The sequence below is a fragment of the Palaemon carinicauda genome, chromosome 11, assembly GCF_036898095.1.
Source record: "Palaemon carinicauda isolate YSFRI2023 chromosome 11, ASM3689809v2, whole genome shotgun sequence".
Taxonomy (NCBI): Eukaryota; Metazoa; Arthropoda; class Malacostraca; order Decapoda; family Palaemonidae; genus Palaemon; species Palaemon carinicauda.
This window is the reverse complement of record NC_090735.1, coordinates 87,047,366-87,062,652: the sequence shown is the minus strand read 5'-3', so window position 1 is coordinate 87,062,652 and position 15,287 is coordinate 87,047,366.

Genomic DNA, 15,287 nt, shown 5'->3' with positions numbered 1-15,287 from the left:
GAGATATAAACTAAATCTATAACTTTGTTAAGCAAAATTACCAAAAACCTAAACACACTTCCGTCTAAGGGAAGGGTCGGTCATAAAAAGAGAAAGAGAGTCTATACTCTCTTCGACACCAACACTTCCGTCTAAGGGAAGGGTCGGCCATTTAAAAGTGAAAGAGAGTCCATACTCTCTTCGTCACCATAATTAAATCTATCCAAAACGAGTTCAAGTTTTGAAATGAAGATAAAACCCCTGCATAGCGAAAGCTCAAAACTGGAATAGTGTACTTCACCAAAAAGTTATGAAAACAAATCCAGTTAGGGACGGCGTATTAGTAGGTCTTGCCGGTGGCACGACAGAGGAAAAATTGAGTTCTTGTTGACAAGAAGTACTTGAGTACCTACTCACAGATGGCGCTGTTGTGTACACCCCCACCTGTATAGCGATCGCTGGCGTATCCCGACCGTAGATTTCTGTCGGGCAACAGAGTTGACAGCTACATGATCATCGGGTAAGATTAATATTGAAAAATGATATTTTGATTATAAAATAAATTTTTGAATATACTTACCCGGTGAATATATAATAGCTGACGTCTCCGACGGCTCAACAGATTACAAAAACTCGCGAGCGATCGCCGTGAAGGTTGCGGGTGTGACCACCAGCGCCGACTATCGGCCAGATACCGCATATACTTGTAAACATCTCCAGTTCTTCTCAGTCCCCTAGGTCTCTATCGGGGAGGAAGGGAGGGCCTTTAATTTATATATTCACCGGGTAAGTATATTCAAAAATTTATTTTATAATCAAAATATCATTTTTAAATATTAAACTTAGCCGGTGAATATATAATAGCAGATTCACACCCATGGTGGTGGGTAGAGACCAGTATTAATACAATAAAGGCGTATATGCTCAAGAGTTTTTGACAATTATTCAAAAAACAGACTTAAGTATAGGTACCTGGTAAGGAAGCAGACTCTGATTATTACTCTGCCTCATTAGTCCGCTATCCTCATGAAGCCCAGCGATCCTCTTAGGATGCCGAAAGACTCCCAGGATCTGCTATAACCAGGGTGAACACCCCTATAACAGGACCTCATCAATACCCTTAATCTGGGCGCTCTCAAGAAACAATATTTTGACCACCCGCCAAATCAAAAAGATTGCGAAAGACTTCTTGGTCTCCCGTACAACCCAAAATAAGATTAAAAATTTCAAGAGTAGATTAAAAGGATATTGGGATTAAGGGAATGTAGTGGTAGAGCCTTCACCCACTACTGCACTCGCTGCTACGAATGGTCCCAGTGTGTAGCAGTCCTCACAAAGAGTCTGGACATCTTTCAAGTAATACAAAGCGAAAACCGACTTGCCTCTCCAAAAGGTCGCGTCCATAATACTTTTAATGGGTCTATTTTGTTTAAACGCTACAGAAGTTGCTATCGCTCTAACTTCATGAGCCTTGACTTTAAGTAAATTATGATCCTTCTCACTTAATTGAGTGTGTGCCTCCCGAATCAAAAGTCTAATAAAATAAGACCACGCATTCTTAGACATAGGCAAAGAGGGCTTTTTAACGGAGCACCATAAAGCCTCTGAACAACCTCGTCGCGGTTTAGTTCTGGATAAACAAAAATTAAGAGCTCTAACGGGGCACAGCACTCTTTCAACTTCATTCCCCACAATCTCAGAAAGACTGGGGATTTCAAATGATTTAGGCCAAGGACGAGACGGAAGTTCATTCTTGGCCAAAAAAACCAAGTTGAAGAGCGCATACTGCTTTATTAGCGGAGAAACCGATGTTCTTGCTAAAAGCATGTATCTCACTAACCCTTTTAGCCGAAGCCAAGCTCACCAAAAAAAAAGTGTCTTGAGGGTAAGATCCTTCAGGGGGGCTGAATTTAATGGTTCAAACCTGTCTGACATAAGGAACTGTAGGACCACGTCCAAGTTCCAAGCAGGAGTCGAAATATGACGCTCCTTGGAAGTGTCGAAAGACTTAAGCAGGTCTTGGAGATCTTTGTTATTAGAAAGATCCAAACCCTTATGCCTGAAAACAGAAGCTAACATGCTTCTGTAGCCTTTAATGGTGGATGCAGAGAGGGAGCAACCGTTTCTCAGATAAGGCAGAAAATTCACAATCTGCGCTACAGAGGCACTTGGAAGAGGAAATAGAGGAGGACTTGCACCAGTTTCTAAATACCTCCCATTTCGACTGATAGATCCTGATGGTAGAGGATCTTCTAGCCCTCGCGATCGCTCTAGCTGCCTCCTTCGAAAACCCTCGAGCTCAAGAGAGTCTATCGATAGTCTGAAGGCAGTTAGACGAAGCGTGGAGAGGCTTTGATAAAATCTCTTAATGTGAGGCTGTCGCAAGAGATCCATCCGTAATGGCAGACTTCTTGGAACATCTACCAGCCATAGAAGTACCTCTGTGAACCACTCTCTCGCGGGCCAGAGTGGAGCAACTAATGACAACCTGGTCCCTTCGTGAGAGGTGAACTTCTGCAGCACCTGGTTTAGGATCTTGAAAGGTGGAAAGGCATAAACGTCCAGGTGAGACCAGTCCAGCAGGAAAGCGTCTATGTGGGCTGCCTCTGGATCTGGAACTGGAAAGCAGTAAGTCGAGAGCCTCTTTGTCAGAGAAGTCGCAAAAAGATCTATGGTGGGTTGACCCCATGTCATCCATAGCTTCTCGCACACAGTCTTATGTAACGTCCACTCCATGGAGATGACTTGTCCTCTTCTGCTGAGGCAGTCCGCCAAGACATTCATTTTTCCTTGCACAAATCTCGCCAAAGGAGAGATGTTACTTGCCTTAAATGGAGTTCCTTCTGATCCGTGGATCAAAGACCCGAGCATTCCAGACTGTCCAGTGGAGCTCCCTAACCCAAATCCGATGCATCTGAATACAACACATGGTTTGGGTTCTTGATCGCAAGAGAAAGACCTTCTCGAAGTCTGATGTTGCTGTCCCACCAAGTCAGACATGTCTAGACTGAGTTGGAGATTGGGAAAGAAATACTCTCTAAGCCCTTCTCCTTGTTCCAATGGTTTAGGTGAAATTGGAGAGGGCATAGGTTGAGTCTCCCCAGAGAGATAAACTACTCCAGCGATGAAAGAGTTCCCACGAGGCTAGTTCAAACTCTTACAGAGCAAATGTTTTTCTCTTGCAAGTGAAGGACTTTTAACAGAGCTTGTTCCATTCTTGTGGGAGACGAAAAGGCCCGAAAATTCAGACACTGTATCTCCATTACCAAATAAAGAATAGTCTGGGATGGGGTACTGTAAGTTACGACTTCTCTACGTTCACTATGAGACCTAGCTCCTTGGTTAGGTCTAATGACCATTAGAGGCTCTCCAGACAGCGATATAATGACGACGCCCTGATTAGCCAGTCGTCAAAATAAAGGGAGGCTCTGAATCCTCAAAAAATGCAGAAAGCTTGCTACATTTTGCAAGGGCCTTGTAAAAACAAGAGGAGCAGGAATGAGGCCGAAGTACAGTGCTCGACATTGGTACATTACTTTCCCGTCCACAAACCTCAGATGTTGTTGAAAGTTTGGATGAATCGGGATGTGGAAGTATGCATCCTGAAGGTCGAGAGAGACCATCCAGTCGCCTTCCCTTACTGCTGCCAAGACAGATTTGGTAGTCTTCATCGTGAAGTTTGTCTTGACAATGAACACATTGAGCGCACTTACATCTTAAGTACTCCTGCAGTGAACGTGGCTGCCAGATCATTGGAGCCATCCCTGATAGCCTTGTTCCTGCAGTGAACGTGGCTGTCAGATCATTGGAGCCATCCCTGATAGCCTTGTTCATGCATGACATAATTGTACAGCAATACATTGACAGCTGGAGAGACCTTCTTACTTAAGGCTCCCAGGGACCAATCCAACAAATAAAAACTTCAAACGCTCGAAAAACTCCTAACCGGAGATGGTCTAGCTCTGAAGCCGACCATAAAATCTTGGAGCGTCTCATGGCCAGGCGACGGGGAGAGTCTATGAGGCTTGAGAAGTCTCCCTGGGCAGAGGCAGGAACTCCCAAGCCGAGAACTTCTCCCGTGTCATACCAGACGCTCGCTCTAGAAGCCAGTTTAAAAGGAGGGAAAGCAAAGGCTGTCTCCCCCAAGCTCCTCCTGGTGATCAACCAGTCTCCTAGCAAACGTAAAGCTCTCTTAGAAGAGCGAGAGAGCACTAGCTTAGAAAACGAAGGCTTCGAAGTAGCTAGGCCTAGCGTAAACTCTGACGAAGGCGAACGAGGAGCAGCAGTTACAAAATGGTCCAGAAAAAGATCCTTAAAAATCAGCATGATTTTTTTTAAAGTCCATAGAGGGCTGAGCAGCTTTAGGCTCCTCTCCGTCTGACAAAGTCCCCAAAGGAATATCAGTAGGAGGAGGATCAGCAACTTCCTCATCTGAAGGAACCTCGTCCGACAATTGCCGAGTCTCATGAAAAGGAGAGACCTGCCGCGGCGGCAACGCTTGACAGGCAATGTCAACAAGCAAAGGAGCAGCAGTAGCAGTAGAGGAAGCGACGTCACGCCGCTGCTGAAAGGACTGAAATCCTTGTGACTGACCAACAACAACAACTGAAGTTGATTGACGCTCGACGTCACGTCGGAACTGCCTTGACTGCATAGACTGAGCAGGCAAAACAACCTTCAACTGCGGTGATTGACGCTCAACGTCAAGTCGAGGCAACCGAGCCGGTCGGCGAACGTCAGGTCGGGGCTGCGGCGGCAGCGGCTGAACGTCAACACGAGACTGCGGCAGCGGCTGAACGTCAACACGAGACTGCGGCAGCGGCTGAACGTCAACACGAGACTGCGGCAGCGGCTGAACGTCAACACGAGACTGCGGCAGCGGCTGAACGTCAACACGAGACTGCGGCAGCGGCTGAAAGTCAACACGAGACTGCGGCAGCGGCTGAAAGTCAACACGAGACTGCAGCGAGGGAGGATCCATGTCACGTGACTGACGTGAAAAACTACCGACATCACGTTTCAAAGTACAAGAAACGTCAGCACTAACGTCAAACGGACGAGTAAATGCTCGTTTGGGCGGCTGACGGCCAGAGTCTCGTTTAGTGTAACGGCGACTCGAAAGCGAAGGTTCATCGTGAACCTGCTCAACGTCATACTTCTCCATAAGGGAGGCAAGCTTAGTCTGCATGTCCTGCAGGACAACCCATTAGGATCAACGGGAGTCGGAACGGGCCGAGACGACGGTAACGTCTGTGTTGGCAAAACATTGCCTTTACCGCGACCCTCGGACCCCGAGTTACGCTTGCGTTTAATAGGCGAACAGTCTTCCGACGACTGCAAAGGGTCAGAGCTGTCCCAATGGCTACAGCCAGGACGCTGGACCTGTCCTGAAGGGACTGACTTTCGCTTCAAGGGTCTAGAAACCTTGCGCCAACGTTTCTTTTGCGAAAAGTCTTCGGATGACGAGGAGAACACAGTCTCACCCGTCTTATGGTAAGGGCGATTTTGACGAGAAACGTCCGATACCAAAGAGGGAACGTCTGTACGTTGGTTAAAGCCTCTCGTCCCCCTAAGTCCTACGACATTACTTCTCCCTGGTGCAGGGGAGCCTGAAAGAGGTCTCGGACTAGGGGAGCGACAAGCACGAACAAACGAACCCTCCGCAACACAGAACATGTTTTTTGCACTTACTTCACTGATATCGTATTTTTCAATAATTTCACATTAGGCATGAATAAAACTGATTTCTACCTGAAGCACGCAATTCTCCCTTACATCAAAAGGTTATAATTGCGAAATGAGTCGTATAATGTAAGCACATTAGTACAAAATGAAACACACATGCAAAAATCAATAAACATATACTGTACATATATATCGAATAAAACGGAAATATATAGTTAAAAAGGGTCAGTGACTGGGGAGGAGACTAAACACTAGTTCACTAAAGACTACGTTTTCAATCTCTCACCGTACAGTGCCTTGGGACGAGAATAAAAACTAAAAACGTTTTATCCTCTCTCCCCGTACAGAGACTTGGGACGAGAGTAAAAAACTGAATCGAGAACAATGTTACTCGCTCCCAAACTCCTTGTACAGAGACTTGGGACGAGAATAAAGATCGGATCGTTCTCTCTCAGTCTCTCTCTCTCTCTCTTGTCACACACAAGAGAATTGCCCACTCACCCTTCGTCAATAAACAGGTTATTTGACCAAAGAAAAAAACTGAAAGGACTAAGAAATTGAAAATTAACAAGTTCCTTTAAATTAGTATCTAAAACTCTTCAGTTTGAAAGAATGAACAAAACGTCAAAATCGATTTACTCTTTCTGCAAAGTGAAACCGTGATTCTCTCTTTCTCTATCATAACGATACAGCGCAAACTGCGTAGCATAAATAAACCAAACGTTAGTTCATCTTTGAAAAAAACAGCACGAAGACTATTCAGAGAATAAATTTCTTAAAATATTTTCTAAAAAAAATATTCATTTCATAACTCTTACAGAGCAATTGATTTAAACTTAACAAAAATAAAAGTTGAATGGGCTCAAAGTTGTTTAACTTCGTCTTCCAAGTTAGGACCGCCTACAAGGAATAGGTAAAGGCCGCATATAAACAAAACATAAAATTTATCTTGATGTTTAGTATAAATGGAAAGCTAATCGAAGAGGCCTAATAAAGGCTGATGAGATATAAAATATATAGAGGAAAATCTATAAATATCAACAATAATTTATAACGTGATAAAATAATTACTAAAAGCCTTAAACACACTTCCGTACACTGAGGGAAGGGTCGGCCATCTTTACTCTATGGAAAAACCAGAGATAAAAAAAAAGCAAGGGCAAAACACTTTTCCTCTCCTTTCAAAAGCATTTCTTTTGAAGATAGTATTGAATAATCCAACACGGCGAAAGCAATAAAACCAAAACCAAGTACTTCACCAATTCGGTAGAAAACTCGAGGTCATAAAGCGAGTGGAACCAACTTGTCGACAAGGCCGACAGAGAAGAACTGGAGATGTTTACAAGTATATGCGGTATCTGGCCGATAGTCGGCGCTGGTGGTCACACCCGCAACCTTCACGGCGATCGCTCGCGAGTTTTTGGAATCTGTCGAGCCGTCGGAGACGTCAGCTATTATATATTCACCGGCTAAGTTTAATATTTAAAAATCACCTCATTTTATATACCCATTAAATATTATTTATCATACACTCCATTTTATCTTTCTATTTTACTTTTATACATTTTGTTATTACCTTGTCACTCCCACATTTCACATAAATACTTGCTCTGGACAAGTTTCCCATTCTGGTTCATTCGTGTTTACTCTCTAGACTCCGTTGCTTTTCCGTTAACCAATCACGAACCCATACGTATCTAAAGTTTGCACAGGGGGGTTAATATTTCCCTACCCCCATCTTCCAACAAACCCTTTTCCGTTGAAACCTTTGCCCAAGTCAGGTCTTTGTTAGTTCAAGTGACGTCTTTTTGCGTATTTTACGATGGTTTTAGAAAATTGTAACGACTTCAGTAATCCATACTAGAAAGTATTTTGGTGAATTCCAATGTTGATAATTTTCTTAAATCTCATAATGTAATATACCAACTTTTACAGTGCTCCAAGTGCAGTACTAAACTAAGGCAAAGCAGTTAAGACGCCATAGACTCTCAGTCACAAGTTCAACCCCGTGACCCCCAAGTTACGTCGTCCCGGTCATAAAAGTAAGTCATTAATTTCTTTAACTTTAATGTGTTAGTTTTATTATATTTTGTTAGAGTGCGAAGCTCAACATTACCGATTGCCAGTGCATACGAGGTTGATGTTTAATTTTCCTGTGATCATAAGCGAGGAACAAGAACCATTATATTTAACGTTGCTAATGTTAGCGTGCGCAGCTCAACATTACCGCTTGCCAGTACATACGAGCTTGATGCTTTATTTTCATGCGAGCGAAGCGAGCTAATGGCGGAACAAGAACCATTATATATAATGTTATCATAACAGTGCTAATGTTATCGTAACGTGAGTGAAATGATACCGATTAACATGGTATATATAACAAAGGGCATTATATTGCATTTGTGACCTGGGAACTTCTTGGTAAAGTTATGTGGGTTTGTTAGGTTTTGTACCCTTTTTGTACTTTTCTATATATTGTGTAAAGGGTATACGGAAAATTTCTTTAAAATACACATGTTAATATTACCGTAGCATTGCTAACATTAGCAATGCCACCGTAACATTGGTAACGCTGTGTATCATTGGTAACGTGCTAACGTTACCGTTCTCAGTACATACGTGAGTGAAGTGACAAGTCATTATATTTAAGTATTTTAACAAAATATATATGATAAGACATTATATTTAAACACTTTAACAGAAAATATATGTTTTCCTGTAGAAAATAACGTGATTTGGTAATTTTGTATTGTATTACAGGGTGTGATTTCACACAGAAAATATATGATTTCCTATAGTAAATAACGTGATTTAACCGAATTTCATGTTCGTTTCAATCGCAAACAAACAGATCAACCAATTCAGCTAACTTTAAGTTGACAAATTGGTTGATGTTATTACAGATGAAATGAATGTGAAAACCTGTTAAATCACGTTATCTACTATAGGAAATCATATATATCCTGTGCGAAAATCACACCATGTAATACAATACAAATGTACCATATAAATATTAACACTGTTGGCATATATATTAAGTTGAAATGTTTAAACAACTTTTTCAACGTTGTAACTTTCCTTACGGATGTACTGAGGACGGTAACATTAATTCAATGTTACCAATGTTTGACAGCACTACCAACGTTGACGAATGGTACAGTGTTACCAATGACACGATGACATTACTAGAGGCAGTAATGCTAAATATTTCCATACGTGTATTAAATAATTTGTCCATATACCTATTAAACAATAAATAAAAAGTACCAAAAGGCCACAGAACCTAACAAACCCACCTAACCTTGCCTAGAAGTACCCCGGTCACAAAACTCATATAATAAGTATTGGGGAATGACTTACTTTGATTCACAGTACTACCAACGGTGACGAATGGAACACAGAACTACCAACGACACGATGTCATTACTAGTGGCAGAAATGGTAAATATGTTATTTTCATTAGTAAAATAAATTTTTGAATATACTTACCCGATAATCATGTAGCTGTCAACTCCGTTGCCCGACAGAAATCTAAGGAGGGATACGCCAGCTATCACAATACTAGAAGGGGGTGTACTAACAGCGCCACCTGTGGCCAGGTACTCAAGTACTTCTTGTTGACACCTCCTCAATTATTCCTCGATCCCACTGGTTCTTTATGGGGAGGAAGGGAGGGTCAATTAAATCATGATTATCGGGTAAGTATATTCAAAAATTTATTTTACTAATGAAAATAACATTTTTCAATATTAAACTTACCCGATAATCATGTAGCTGATTCGCACCCAGGGGGGTGGGTGAAAACCAGTGAACAAGATTAAAGGATAGCCAAGTATCCCCAAATTTCATATAACAGTTATCTCTAATAACAAATGAAATCATAAGTACCTGGTAAGGAAGTCGAATTGAACCGTTACTCTGCCTCTTTTTTAAGTTCGTCTTCCTTACTGAGCGCAGCGTTCCTCTTGGAGGCTGAATCAACCCAAGGTGCTAAAGTATATAGGGTTGCAACCCCTACTAAAGGACCTCTACACAACCTTTAACCTAGGCGCTTCTCAAGAATGAATTGACCACCCGCCAAATCAAAAGGATGCGGAAGGCTTCTTAGCCTACCGTAACAACCATAAAAACAACAAAAAGAATTCAAGAGAAAAGTTAAAAAGGTTATGGGATTAAGGGAATGTAGTGGCTGAGCCCTCACCTACTACTGCACTCGCTGCTACGAATGGTCCCAGGGTGTAGCAGTTCTCGTAAAGAGACTGGACATCTTTCAGATAAAATGATGCAAACACTGACTTGCTCCTCCAATAGGTTGCATCCATTACACTCTGCAGAGAACGGTTTTTATTAAAGGCCATCGAAGTAGCTACGGCTCTTACTTCGTGGGTCCTTACCTTCAGCAATGCAAGGTCTTCCTCCTTTAAGTGAGAATGTGCTTCTCTGATCAGAAGCCTTATATAATACGAAAGCCCATTCTTGGACATGGGTCTCGAGGGTTTCCTGATGGCACACCATAAGGCTTCTGACTGTCCTCGGAGAGGTTTAGACCTCTTGAGATAATATTTGAGAGCTCTGACAGGGCAAAGAACTCTCTCAAGTTCGTTACCTACCATGTTGGCAAGGCTAGGTATCTCGAACGATCTAGGCCAAGGACGTGAAGGAAGTTCGTTCTTTGCTAGGAATCCAAGCTGGAAAGAACATGTAGCAGACTCGGTCGTGAAACCAATGTTCTTGCTGAAGGCATGAACCTCACTGACTCTCTTAGCTGTTGCCAGGCAAACGAGAAAAAGAGTCTTGAGGGTAAGGTTCTTGAATGAAGCTGACTGGAGAGGTTCGAACCTAGATGTCATAAGGAACCTTAAGACTACGTCTAAATTCCAGCCTGGGGTGGAAAGACGACGATCTTTAGACGTCTCAAAAGACTTAAGAATGTCTTGAAGGTCCTTGTTGGAAGAGAGGTCCAAACCTCTATGGCGGAGAACTGAGGCCAACATACTCCTATATCCCTTAATCGTAGGAGCTGAAAGGGATCTCTCATTCCTAAGATGAAGCAGGAAGTCAGCTATTTGGGTCACAGAGGTATTGGTAGAGGATATTGAATTGGCTCTACACCAGCTTCGGAAGACCTCCCACTTAGACTGGTAGACCCTACGAGTGGAAACCCTTCTTGCTCTGGCAATAGCCCTGGCTGCCTCCTTCGAAAAGCCTCGAGCTCTAGCGAATCTTTCGACAGTCTGAAGGCAGTCAGTTGAAGAGCGTGGAGGTTTGGATGTAACCTGTCTACGTGAGGTTGACGTAGAAGGTCCACACTTAGAGGTAGAGTCCTGGGGAAGTCTACTAGCCATTGTAGTACCTCTGTGAACCATTCTCTTGCAGGCCAAAGGGGAGCAACCAGCGTCAGCCGTGTCCCTTCGTGCGAGACGAATTTCTGCAGAACCTTGTTGATTATCTTGAACGGAGGGAATGCGTACAGGTCGAGATGGGACCAGTTCAGTAGAAAGGCATCCACATGAACTGCTGCAGGGTCTGGAACAGGAGAACAAAACAGAGGAAGTCTCTTGGTCATGGAGGTGGCAAACAGATCTATGGTAGGTTGACCCCACAAGGTCCAAAGTCTGTTGCACACACTCTTGTGGAGGGTCCATTCCGTGGGAATGACCTGATTCCTTCTGCTCAGACGATCTGCTGACACGTTCATATTGCCCTGGATGAACCTCGTGACTAGAGAGAGGTTTAGACTTCTTGACCAAATGAGGAGGTCCCTTGCGATCTCGTAAAGGCTCCTCGAATGGGTCCCCCCTTGCTTGGAGATGTAAGCCAAGGCTGTGGTGTTGTCCGAGTTCACCTCCACCACTTTGCCTAGCAGGAGGGACTTGAAGTTCAACAGGGCTAGATGAACTGCCAGCAGTTCCTTGCAGTTGATGTGGAGAGATCGTTGTTCCTCGTTCCACATTCCGGAGCATTCCTTTCCGTCCAAGGTTGCACCCCAGCCCGAGTCCGATGCATCTGAGAAGAGATGAAGATTGGGGGTCTGAATGGCCAAGGATAGACCCTCTCTGAGAAGGAGGTTGTGCTTCCACCACAGGAGAGTGGTCTTCATCTCTTGGTTGATAGGGATAGAGATTGCTTCCAGGGTAGAACTCTTGTCCCAATGAGCTGCAAGGTGGAATTGAAGAGGGCGGAGGTGGAGTCTGCCCAGCTCGACAAACAGGGCTAGGGACGAGAGAGTCCCTGTGAGACTCATCCACTGTCTCACTGAGCAACTGTTCCTCTTCAGCATGCTCATGATGCACTCTAGGGCTTGGCTTATCCTGGGGGCCGATGGAAAAGCCCGAAAACTCTGACTCTGAATTTCCATTCCCAGATACACGATGGATTGTGAGGGAATGAGTTGAGATTTTTCCAAATTGACTAATAGACCCAGGTCTCTGATAAGGTCTAAAGTCCAATGAAGATTCTCCAGACAACGACGACTCGAGGAGGCTCTCAACAGCCAGTCGTCTAGGTAGAGGGAGGCTCTGATGTTTGACAAGTGAAGGAATTTGGCTACATTCCTCATCAGAAGGGTAAAGACCATAGGAGCTGTGCTTAGGCCAAAACACAGGGCTTGGAATTGGTAGACGACCTTTCCGAAAACGAATCTTAGGAAAGGTTGGGAGTCTGGATGAATCGGAACGTGAAAATAAGCATCTTTCAAGTCCAATGAGACCATCCAGTCCTCCTGTCTGACCGCTGCTAAGACCGACTTGGTCGTCTCCATCGTGAACGTCAGCTTGGTGACATACTCGTTGAGAGCGCTGACGTCCAGCACAGGTCTCCAACCTCCTGTCTTCTTGGCCACAAGAAAGAGGCGGTTGTAGAAGCCCGGGGATTGATGGTCCCGGACTACAACCACAGCCTTCTTCTGCACAAGAAGCGACACCTCCTGGTGCAAAGCTAGCCTCTTGTCCTCCTCTTTGTAGTTGGGAGAGAGGTTGATGGGCGAAGTGGTCAGAGGTGGTTGAAGGAAGAATGGAATCCTGTAACCGAACCTCAGCCAACTGACAGACTGTGCGTCTGCACCTCTCATCTCCCAAGCTCGCCAGAAGGTCTTGAGTCTGGCTCCTACTGTCGTCTGGAGAATCGGAGAGTCAGTGTTTTCCTTTGGATGGCTTGGATCCTTTCCTGGACTTGCCTCTGTAAGAGTCTGGACGGGAGCTTCCTCGGCTGGGGGCTCTACCACGAAAGGGCGGTATGAATCTAGTCGCAGGGGTATCAGCCACTGGGGAGCGGTAAGTCTTAGGGGCTGAGGTGGAAGCCTTAGACTTACGAGCCGAAGAAGCTACAAGATCGTGCGTGTCCTTCTGTATCAAAGCAGCCGACAAATCTTTAATGAGCTCTTCGGGAAAAATGAACTTCGAAAGAGGAGCAAACAGAAGTTGTGAACGTTGGCAAGGGGTAATGCTGGCGGAAAGGAAAGAACACAGCTGTTCTCTTTTCTTCAAAACCCCTGAGACAAACAAGGACGCTAGCTCGCCCGATCCATCTCTGATGGCCTTATCCATACATGACATTAACAGCATGGCAGAATCTTTGTCCGTATGGGAGGTTTTCTTGCTGAGGGCCCCCAGGCACCAGTCGAGAAAATTAAACATTTCAAAAGCTCTAAACACTCCTTTAAGCAAGTGATCCAAGTCCGAGAAGGTCCAACACACTTTTGAGCGTCTCATAGCAGATCTTCGAGGCGAGTCTACCAGACTTGAGAAGTCAGCCTGGGCAGAGGCAGGTATTCCCAAGCCTGGTGCTTCCCCTGTGCAGAGGTGGAAGGAGGAGGTGCAGCAAGTTCCTGTTCCTGTGGTAAGAGTGGAGCGTGAAGAGATCGAGGCTGTGCAGAACAAGGTAAAGTTCCCGCAAGCAGAGATGTCTGAGGTGCAGGATCAGGGTGCACGGGTAGAGCTCGGTGCAGCAGCTGAGCAGACTGACTCACAGGTGGAAGAGGTTGTTGTACCTCCACCGAGAGTTGCACCGCCGGTGGAGCAGCCAGGGGAGGAGGAGGAAGAGTGGAGTAATCCTCCTGATCCCAAACTGAAGGTTGCCTTAAAGAAGGCTGATGCTGAACAACACCGGGAACAGTGAACACAGAAACTGGTTCAACATCGTACGCCTGGCAGATGGAGCTGCGACTGGGTGCAGCGAGTGCAGGCGGGTGCAGCACAGGCTGAACAGGTGCAGGAGGTTGGTGCACCACCGGTGCAGGCGGGTGCAGCAAAGGCTGAACGGGTGCAGGAGGTTGGTGCACCACCGGTGCAGGCGGGTGCAGCACAGGCTGAACGGGTGCAGGAGGTTGGTGCACCACCGGTGCAGGCGGGTGCAGCACAGGCTGAACGGGTGCAGGAGATTGGTGCACCACAGGTGCAGGAGGTGCAGCACTCTCAGCACAACACTCACGCATCAGGTCCGAAAGCTGAGCTTGCATGGACTGAAGCATAGACCACTTGGGATCAGCAGAGACAGTAGCAGACTGAGGTAAAGCCATAACAGTGGTTGCACCACCGGTGCAGCTCTGTTGTACCTTACTCCTCTTGGGCGGAGTACAATCGCTAGAAGACTGAGGCGAGTCAGAGCTGAGCCAACGACTGCAACCTGGCTGAGCACTCGAGGGTTGGACTCTGCGTTTAAGCGGTCTAGAGACCTGAGACCAACGTTTTTTCCCCGAGAGAAGATCAGCGGACGAGCGGAAGACGGGCTCAATCGTCTGCAAGTGGGAGTGACGGTCTGTGGAAGACACGCCCGCAACCACTGAGGATAATTCTGTGCGCCTAACAAGGCCTGCCGAACCCTTATGCCCTTCGACATTGCTTCTCCCCTGGGCTTGGGAGCTTGCAAGAGGTCCCGGACTGGGAGAACGACTGGCTCGCACAGAAAAATCCCCACGCACCACACTGGCACTAACACTAGCACAAGGCACTGCACCGACACTAGCACTCGTCACAGCACTGGCACTAACTTCACCCACTGCACTCTTGGCCTTCAACTCTTTCACTTCGGCCATCAGAGACTTATGGTCACTTACCACTGACTCTACCTTATCGCCTAAAGCCTGAATAGCACGTAAAACCACTGACATATCAGGCGGAGGGCACACAGTAGGATCGGGGGTAGCCACTACAGGGGTAGGATCAGGAAGAGGATCATGAGATGAGGAAAATAAAGAAGAGTGAGAAGAACTCCTCCTAGCTCTAATTCTCTCTAACTTAGAAGAATACTTTAAAAGTCGGACAAAATCCAATTCCGAAAGACCGGCGCATTCCTCACATCGATTTTCTAACTGACAGGGTCTGTCCCTACAGTCAGAACAAGCGGTGTGAGGATCTACCGAGACCTTCGGAATACGTCTATTGCAAGACCTACAACGTCTATGGGAGGGGGCTTGCGAAATGTCAGACATTTTGTTTTCAAGAGAAGTCAAAGGGAGATCCAAAAAACAAGCAAAAATTCGTTAACCGTTAAACTGAATTAAATAAAAGCTATCTAGCTAATATCAGAAGGTTTCCAGTAATGCGACAGCCGTAAATCAAAGAGAATACATCACCAAATAAGCGAGAATAAACTCGAAGACCATAAGCGTATCCCAGAACGTCTAG